The sequence below is a fragment of the Coptis chinensis genome, chromosome 1 (genome assembly GCF_015680905.1).
Source record: "Coptis chinensis isolate HL-2020 chromosome 1, ASM1568090v1, whole genome shotgun sequence".
NCBI classification, from domain to species: domain Eukaryota; kingdom Viridiplantae; phylum Streptophyta; class Magnoliopsida; order Ranunculales; family Ranunculaceae; genus Coptis; species Coptis chinensis.
This window is the reverse complement of record NC_141456.1, coordinates 3,796,135-3,806,893: the sequence shown is the minus strand read 5'-3', so window position 1 is coordinate 3,806,893 and position 10,759 is coordinate 3,796,135. Positions and strand designations below refer to the sequence as shown.

The 10,759-nt window shown below is 35.6% G+C and overlaps 1 pseudogene; it reads right to left on the bottom strand.

The window, feature by feature from the left end:
- Window positions 1–3,140: 3,140 nt before the first annotated feature.
- Window positions 3,141–4,474, bottom strand: LOC147521418 (small ribosomal subunit protein eS12 pseudogene; annotated as a pseudogene).
- Window positions 4,475–10,759: the final 6,285 nt, after the last annotated feature.

Below are 10,759 nucleotides of genomic sequence, written 5' to 3'. Positions count from 1 at the left end.
ACATTAGCAGCACTTTATTACCATGTGAACTGCTTTAACAATATAGGATTGATAACCTAAGACTCTACTATTTCGGATAGTATTTATGGTTCTACCTTTTCCTTAGTAACCTGGCTTTCATGGTTTTGATGTGATTATAGGTGCTTTTTTTATTGTCATGTTGAGCTAGAACAACCCCTAGTGTTGTTTCATTGATAGAAACATAAAGGAGCAAAGGCCTTCCTGCACAGGTGTTGATACGGCAGGTGCGTTCATGAGGTACATCTTCGAGTTTTCGCCGGTCCTCTTGACAACGACACTTTCATATAAATGGCATGAAAATGAGCTAACTCACACATACAAATTGATAGACAACTCTCTATGATGGATGTTCATATAGTTATAGTACCAATAATCTATGAATCACCTAGACCTAAAACATGCTTGATATCTAGACATGCCCCCTTTGAATGATGGAACACAGTTGCATACAAAATAGTTCATTCATAGACTAAATGTTATTACCATATTCTCTTTTTGATAACTAAGATACGCAAATAACTTTATAACACACGAAAGTAACGCAATAGTATGTGTATATGACTATGATGGTTCTGACATTATCTAAATAAATAATAATAACCTGACAAAGAGGCATCGATTAAAAAGAAAAAACACAATATAGGATTAGTACTAAACCTAAGGACATCAAATTAAATTGATGATGTTGAAATCAGACGTTGTATGTAATTTTAGTTTCAAACTTCAAAAAATCACACTAAGATGCAAAACAAAGCAATAAGGTCGTGCGCAAGTGATAGTTTGATGGAAATTGGTAGTCTGAAACTAACCTTCTTCCTTCTTTCATCTTCAACCTAATATTTTGAATACCAAATAACGAAAAGTCCTCGATTAGAATACCAAATTATAGTCCCAACTCCTTGCAGGAAAAAAAAACCAACCATGATAATTCAAATAACTCCCTAAAAGTAAATAACACTTACAAAAACCTTTGAATATATAATTTTTTTAAGATGACCCAACTCAACTTCTATGGATCCAATTCTTTCACAACTACTGCTAAATAACTTGAAATACTTGAATTTCTCAACATACAAACTTAATATGAATTCAAACAAATAATAATAAATAACCAAAATCTGTTTTAGTGATAAATAATGATATGAACTTTACAGTGCATGGTGCATACTAATGGTATGAACTTTTCAATGATAAATTTGAATTCATAAACATTATTTCAAAAACAAAAGGAAAACCTGAAAAATAGACAAAAACTCTAGATATAAAAACTGCAACCACAACCTAACATCCAATTATATGTGTCTGATCAAATTTTATCTAAGTTTATAAACTTGGAGGGAGAGGGAGAGAATATATGGTACTGAATAACCCAAACAATGGTTTCACGTACTAAAAATGATGCAAAAAACTCTCTTTGAACTAAATTTATAAAGAATCATTTGAATCACATAAAAACATAACCAATGAATCCCAAATTAAAAAACCATTGTGCTATGATTTAGATGGGTATTGCGAATACCCACCATTCTAGCAATGTCGTCCTCGCATCATATGAAACGAAAGAACAACATGATAACAAAAATGAACTTGTATATGCACAAAACATTATAGTGGCATACTAAAACTATAAGATATGATTACTTGTTTACAGAATGACAGCTGAAATAATCTTCCAAAATAGCAAGTTTTTGCATAATAAGAACATACCATAAACCGAAACATGCAAGAGTTTAGTTTCATCAAATAAAGATCCTTCTTGAGAGAATTCATTCTTATAAGACGGTAAAAAAAAAAAAAAAAAAAAAAAAAAAAAATGCCACCAATAATCATTTTTATAGGTGGAACATAAGAAATAGAGAAAAATGAAGAGGAATTGATACCAACTTTGTTGCTAATCAATAATCAGACCACGACCTTATGTTCGAAATCATAATAAAATATATATTTTTTCTGAGAATTTTATATTTATATTCCCTATCCCTATCTGGACCCATATCCTAGATTTTCAAAAAAAGTCAGATCGCATTACCTTAACCCGTGTCATTGTATCGAAGATCGATACCTATATCCATGCATCATAGGTACCAATGTGTTCTTATTGACTTTCCTCGAAGTTCATAACAATAGAAAGACCATATGCATGTCCTACCATTTGCATTCACCAAAAGTTGCTATTGTTGGCACATTTCATTAAGAGAATTTTTTCGAAGCACGCACATACTCCTACATAGCATATCACCAAGTAGCAGCAAACTACAAAAGTATATTAGAATGGGGCAGAACTTGCAAATAATCCCTTCAATTTCTAATATGATAAACTTTGAATCTATAAGTAAATTGAACTTAGTGGCAAGAAGAAATGAAAGTAAAACTGACTTAGTTGAACTATTAAGTACATAGTATATAGCCAAATTGACAGGTCAGTAGTACTTGTATATAACAAATATTAGTTAATAATTGAGATGACTTCATAAATCGCCTCTTTTCTCCTAATAGTCCATTTCCAGAGTGTAGTCTGATATAATCAGACAGCTCAGTGAACTACTTTCAGCAGCTTCCTATTGTTCTAAACAACGACCAAGTCAAAGAATGCCACGCAAACCACATATAAATTCATATCCGATATTATAGACTGGATTTTTGCACTCTTATATTGAATAATCAAAACCATGTTAACATAATATTTTTTTCAAAAATTGTTCTCATTTGTATTAACAAAAACTGTTTATAATGAAGCAATAACTCTTTTGGAATTAGCTTAATAAATGTCTTGCATATATCAAAATTTCAAAACATGACTCCATGAAGTTGTTTTTCCTTTTTTAGGCTAAAATGCATACCCACTGGTAATTTCACTACCAACTCAATAATGATACTCAAAAAGAAACTGTACACAACCACAAATAATGTAATTTTCCTTAATTCACATACTTTATATGCTCCTCCCTTGCCCTAGGAGGTAGTAAAAGTGGGGGGGTTTTTTCGGAGGAAATAGCATACCATAAATACTTCGAAACAGTTGCAATCGGTTCAAACATTTCTGTCTCAACTCTAAATATTCCTATTAAAATTACCTATGAAAAATCCCGTTTCTACCGAAACAAAGAACTTTAACCCATTCAATGGGATTTGACATACTCCTGGACAATGTTAAGACCCTCGGATTCTTCTGCTTCACAACAACACACGAGCAACCGACCACTTTCCTTGCCTTTCCCTCAGAATCAATCTTGCATAACCCTGCCCATTCGCCAAGAGCTTTTGCGCTTCGAACTACAATAAAACTGGCATTGTTGTCAGCACAGAGTGCTCTGACCAACTTAACATAGTCGGGTTGGTTGCAGTCCTCTGCAACTACACAGAGCTGAGCAGCATGTTTCTCAATCACCTTGGCACCTTCATGGATCCCTCGAGCAAATTTATATTTTCTTTCATTCCCCTAAATATGGTCATTATAGGAAATCCAATATTTTAGGATATATGCTAAATATTGGTTTCTATCTTGCACAAGATTGTGCAATATCCTCTGCTTTGATGGACGGCTGAAATAAAGGAAATCCTAATTGGTAGAATCGGTCCTCTCTCCACCTATAAGTAAAAGCTTTTGTTCATCACAAAAACTTGACTTCACAAAATTCAACACATTAAGATTTGTAGGCAAGGAGAGAGAAACATATCTATTCTATGACGATTAAAGCATTCAATCAATAACAACATCAGACAGCAGGATCGACAAGCTCTCTGCATCAGGATGTTTGAAGGTAACATTTAAATTGTTTTTTGATTAATCCTACATGTGATTATTATGTAGTTCACGATCTTAGGATTCATGTTAAGAAATATCTAACATGTGGTATCGGGAGCTTTGTTTTAGAACACTTGATAGTCCATTAGTTAGGATTACTTTGGATCGCTATAATCGGTTTTGCAGCAATTTATTGATCCAACTATTATGGTATGCATAAATGGTTTATGTTTAGTTTATTCCGCAATTTTAATTAATGCACGACCGTTTGATCGTGAGAAATTTTATCGTTCGACTTCACGTTATGTTTTGTTACTTACTGTTATCACGTTTTTAATAGCACATGCACATTAAAGTCTTCCGTTTATTTACTTCGGGCCTAACAAAATATGTTCTTTAACAGTAAGTACTGGTCACATTATCACATGATCAATTTACATAATAATCACATGTTCTGTTCGTACCTATTAATTGAGGAAGGAGATGACATGACGTCATCACCCATTCAGATGGGCTTTAAGGTTTATTTACTTTGGGCCTAACGTTTTATACAAGTTACTGGTCACATTATCATTTTTTTTTTCTCTCTGTTTGTGCATACAATAAAATTTCTCGGGGTTTTTTTTTATTTATTTTCAGTACGATTAGGTTTCACCACAGTGACCCTAACTATTAAACACTGGATTTTGGCCCTAATAGTACCATCATGATGTTTAAACTACATATTGTTCAAACGCATGAAGTTTTTAATCGCCCACAGGCGGATTATATTCATACGTCCAAACAATAATTAAGGAGTGTTTTGTTCGCACGTAGACCAAAGATATCCACAGATCTTAATTAGGAGAAACATCACTCAATTTTTTATCACTTTGAATATGACGATCTTAGATGGTATAATGTGTAGAAATTATGGTGACTACCCATAGGAGCACCTAAATTTTATGTCGTATATATTCATACACGTGTTGTTTTAATTAAAAGCCTTATTGTATCTCTATTTGCAGTTATCATACCTACCAATCTAAATTCGCATGCTACCTCTGTCACTAAGCTCAATGGACCCAACTTCTTAGAATGGAAAGAGCAAGTTGAGTTCACATTGGGGGTACTTGAACTGGATATGGCTCTTCTTAATGATAAGCCACCTCCACTTACTGCCGAAAGTACCGCTGAGGAAAAGACTCTCCTTAATACTTGGGAGAGGTCTGACAGACTAAGCATTATGTTTTTGCAAATGACTATTGCTACCAACATCAAAACATCTCTTCCTAAATCTGAGAATGCTAAGGACTACATGCAGTCCATTCAAGATAGGTTTAAGACTGCAGACAAATCCCTTGCTGGGAAACTAATGGTAGATCTTACAACCATGAAGTTTGATGGCACTCGCTCAATGCATGAGCATTTCATTGGGATGACCAAACTTGCAGCAAAACTAAAGAATTTGGGACTATCAGTGGATGAGGCTTTTCTCGTTCAATTTATCCTGAATAGTTTACCTCCTCGGTACGGGCCTTTCCAAATTCATTACAACACTATTACGAACAAGTGGACAATGAATGAATTGGCTAACAAACTAGTTCAAGAGGAGGCCAGGCTGAATCAACAAGGTATTAAAGTAGCTCATCTTGTTCACGGAGCTAGACACAAAGTTGGGAGAAATCATAATTCAGGCCATAAAAGGGCACCACCCGGATCTAATAAGGCTAGTCAAAACCCCAAGAAGACAAAGAAGGAAGGCGTATGCAAATTTTGCAAGAAACACGGACACTTTCAAGCGATCGCACTAAACGCATAAAGAATGGTTGAAAAGAAAGGTAACCCCATGGGTTTCATAAGTTATTTCGAATCAAATCTTACTTATGCTTCTTCTGATACTTGGTAGATTGACACCGGTGCTAATGTTCATGTTTCCAACTCAATACAGGGATTCCTTACGATCCAAACCACAAACCCAAGCGAGAACTTCCTCTTCATGGAAAATAAAGACAAAGCTCCAGTTGGAGCTATTGGAACCTTTCGTCTTGTTTTAGATAGCAGTTATCAGTTAGACTTATGTCAAACTCTTTATGTTCCGCCTATTTCCCGTAATTTGGTTTCAGTAAGTGCACTTGATAAAGTTGGTTATTCGTTTGAAGTAGGAAATGGTATTTTCAGCTTATTCAAAAATTCTAGTCGAATTGGTTCTGGAATTTTGATTGAAGGTCTATACAAGTTTCATCTTGATAATCAAATTGTTGAAACCCATCTTACCTTCATTCTAAGGAAACAAAACGAGAGTCATCTTCAAATGACTCTTATTTCTTATGGCATAAAAGACTAGGTCACATATCCAGTGAAAGAATCAAACAATTAGTAAAAGCTAGATGGTGTCCTTCCGGAGCTAAATTTTACTAATATTAAAGTATGTGTGGATTGTATTAAAGGAAAAACAACAAAACACACAAAGAAAGGAGCCACAAGAAGTACCCAGCTTCTTGAAATAATTCATACAGATATTTGCGAACCTTTTGACGTTCCAACCTTTGGGAGAGAAAAGTATTTCATTACCTTTATTGATGATTATTCACGTTACTGTTATCTATACTTGTTGCATGACAAATCTCAGTTTGTAGATGTTGTACAAGTGTTCATTACTGAAGTCGAACGGCAACTAGACAGAAAAGTGAAAATCATAAGGTCTGATAAAGGTGGTGAGTTTTATGGAAGGTATGATGAAACAGGACAACATCCTGGACCTTTTGCAAAACTAGTCCAAAAGCTTGGAATTATTGCCTAATACACAACGCCCTAGTTCCCCATGGCGAGAATGGTGTAGGTGAAAAGCTTAAACCGGTACATATATGGAAATGATTAGATCCATGATGAGTCATGCTAACTTACCTATATCCTTGTGGATGGATGCTCTACATACGCAATTTGTTTTATATCTTGAGCAGGGTTCCCGATAAGGTAGTTCCAAAAACACCTTTTGAACTATGGAAAGGATGGAAACCTAGTTTAAGACATCTCCAAGTATGGGGTTGTCCAGCTGAGGCTAGAATCTACAATCCACATGAAAAGAAATTGGACTTTAAAATGATTAGTGGTTACTTTATAGGTTACCCAGAAAAGTCCAAAGGATTTAGGTTCTACTATCCTAACCATAGTACGAGAATTGTTGAAACCAATAATGCCAAATTCTTTGAGAATGGCGAAATTAGTGGGAGTAATAAAACTCAAGATGTGATCATTCAGGAAATAAGGGTACCTATTTTTTTTCCCTATATTTCGAAAGATATTGGAAACCCTCCCGTTGTTGAACCTTTTCACAATGAGAAAAACCCAATAAATGATCAACAACTCCATAATGATATTATCGCCAACCAACACATGGATGAAGCACCAGAGGAACCAGCATTAAAAAGGTCTCAAAGAGAAAAGAGATCCGTTATTTCCAATGATTACATGCTTTACCAAGTTGAATCTGAAGAATGGACAATTAAAGACCCGGTTTCTTATTCACAAGCCATTAAGTATGTTAATTCTAGTAAATGTATTGATGCCATGAAAGATTAACTGAAATCTATGGATGAAAATAAAGTATGGAAAGTTATTCAATTGCCTCTAGGACACAAACCAGTTGGCAGCAAATGGGTCTTGAAGACCAAACGCGACTGTAAAGGCAATATTGAACGATATAAAGCTAGACTTGTTGCCAAAGATTTCAATCAGAAAGAAGGCATTGATTATACTTAGACATTTTCCCCTGTGTCCAAGAAGGATTCTCTTAGAATCATCATGGCATTAGTAGCTCACTATGACCTCGAGTTACATCAAATGGATGTGAAAACCGCCTTTCTTAATGGAAATTTAGACGAAGAAGTCTACATGAGTCAACCTGAAGGCTTCAAAATGGAAGGTCAGGAAGACATGGTCTGCAAACTTAAGAAATCAATATATGGATTGAAACAAGCTTCGAGGCAGTGGTATCTAAAGTTTCATGAAATCATTACGCAATTCGATTTCAAAGAAAACATAGTTGACCCTTGCATATATCTCAAGATCAGTGGGAGTAAGTTTATATTTTTGGTTCTGTATGTTGATGACATATTACTGGCTAGTAGTGGTCTATTACATGCTACAAAGGATTATCTCTTTGAGAACTTTGAAATGAAAGATATGGGTGATGCTTCTTATGTGATAGGAATAGAAATATTCCGTGATAGGTCACTTGGTATTTTGGGATTGTCTCAGAAAGCATATATTGACAAAGTTCTAGAGCAATTTGGCATGATGACATGTTCCTCTAGCCCTGTTCCACTGCATAAAGGAGACAAACTTGATCTTGGCGGTGTCCACGTAACCCTTTGGAGCGTAAAGAAATGGAAAAAAATATCCTTATGCTTCTCTTGTAGGGAGTTTGATGTATGCACAGGTCTGTACAAGACCTGACATTAGTCATGTTGTTGGCATGCTGGGTAGATTTCAGAGTAACCCAGGAATTGCTCATTGGAAAGCTGCAAAGAAAGTGCTGAGATACCTCAAGGGAACAAGAAATTATATGCTCACATACAAAAATCAAATCACCTCTGGTGATTGGTTATTCAGATTCAGATTTTCTTTGGATGTCCCCGACACTAGACTTTGCACTCTTGGCAATGTGTATCTCTTATGTGGAGGTGCAATATCATGGAAAAGCCAAAAATCTGAGTTGCTTTACACATCCACCATGATAGCTGAATCGTGGCATGTTATGAGGCTACAATTCAGAGGGGACATGGTTGCGCAATTTTGTCTCTCAATTCGACGCTTTTGAGTTTCATCTCTAAGCCATTAACACTCTATTGTGACAATGAAGTCGCAACCTTTTTCTCCAAGCATGACGGGGATATCTAAGGGAGCCAAACACATGGACCTTAAATATCTATCACTGAAGCAAGATGTCAAATTAAAGAAAATTGTCATTGAGTCTATAATGCACAGATTACATGGTCGCAGACATATTCATGAAAGGACTACCTCCAAAGACATTTCAGGGGACATCTTTGAAAGCATGGGTCTTGAAGATAGTTCTTAATTAACATTTTTCTGCTTTTATTTTCGTACTTGTATTTGACATTTATTGAGCTCTTAAAGCAATTCTACATCTGCTATTTCTGTTTTCCATTGTGCACACATTTACGTTTGGATGAATGATAAATGAAATAGTCTTTAAACAAAGACATTATGAGACCATTACGTAAAATCTCCTATTACGGTCTAACTATGAAAGTTGTAATCGGCGTAATACATGGAAGTAAGCATGTTACAAAATAATATAATGTGTGCATGCCATGACTCCCATTGACAACTGAATTAGCCACGACACTTATGATAACCAACTAAAGAAGTGTTTAGCATATAAATGCGCCTTATGATTCCTAAAGTAAAATCATTGATGAATCTTTATCGACCAAGTGGGAGATCTGTAAAGGAATTTATATTTTCTTTCATTCCCTAAATATGGTCATTATAGGAAATCCAATATTTTAGGATATATGCTAAATATTGGTTTCTATCTTGCGAGATTGTGCAATATCCTCTGCCTTGATGGACGGCTGAAATAAAGGAAATCCTAATTGGTAGAATCGGTCCTCTCTCCACCTATAAGTAAAAGCTTTTGTTCATCACAAAAACTTGACTTCACAAAATTCAACACATTAAGATTTGTAGGCAAGGAGAGAGAAACAGATCTATTCTCTGGCGATTAAAGCATTCATTCAATAACAACATCAGACAGCAGGATCGACAAGCTCTCTGCATCAGGATGTATGGAGGTAACATTTAAATTGTTTTTTGATTAATCCTACATGTGATTATTATGTAGTTCACGATCTTAGGATTCATGTTAAGAAATATCTAACATACAGATGATAAATCATTCACCCCAATCGATCCAGACAAATAATAAAATGATACCTGTCGGAACAACACAGTTGTTGCATCAAGATGGGCAAAAGTGGTTGCAATTTTGGATCGGTCAAGTCATCAGCAGGCACATAAATTGCTTGGACAAAGGTAATAGAGCCTTTCTTTGTAGTTGTAATACGCTCTTGAAGACCTCCAAGATCTGTAGCCAAAGTTGGTTGATAACCGACGGCAGATAGGATACGACCTAGCAAAGCAGACACCTCAGAATTGGCCTGCAATAGACAAATCATCAGATTACTATGTTACATGTTGTAACGTGAGAAAGTTCTTGAAGGAGCATCTTCCCTGGGTGAAGCGGAAAATATTGTCAATGAAAAGCAGCACATCTTGGCCTTCAGCATCTCTGAAGTGCTTAGCCACAGTTAGCCCAGTAAGACCAACATGACACGAGCACCAGGGGGCTCATTCATTTTACCATACACAAGAGCACACTTGCTTTCACTCTGAGATAAGCAGAATCGCATTATCAAAATACATGCAAACCAATGAGAATATAGAGAACAACATAAACATTCAAATGTTACACATTAACCAAAAAAAAGGAGAACCTGCTTATCACCAAGCTTAATGACACCACTCTCAATCATTTCTCAGATAGATCGTTGCCTTCTCGATGCGGCTCTCCAACACCAGCAAAAAGACAAGAGAAACCACCTAGCAAAGGAAAAGAAACAATCAGTAAGATAATAATAATAATGACCACATAACATTTCCCGACGAGTAATATGTATCAACAAACCATGAGCTTTAGCGACATTGTTGATCGGCTCCATAATAAGCATAGTCTTTCCGACACCGGCACCACCGAACAACCCAATCTTTTCCTCCTCTGCGGTATGGTTCAAGTAGGTCCACAACCTGTACAATGCAGCAATAATACCGTTTAGTTGAGACATGATATGAGGTCAAAACAATGTCTCAAACTCTTGTAACATTAAGTGAAAGCGGAACCTGCGAGCTACTTTTATTAAGTAAATTGATTAACCGATAATAAACAATATTCTGAAGCACATGAAGCTCTTCATACCTTAATACCAG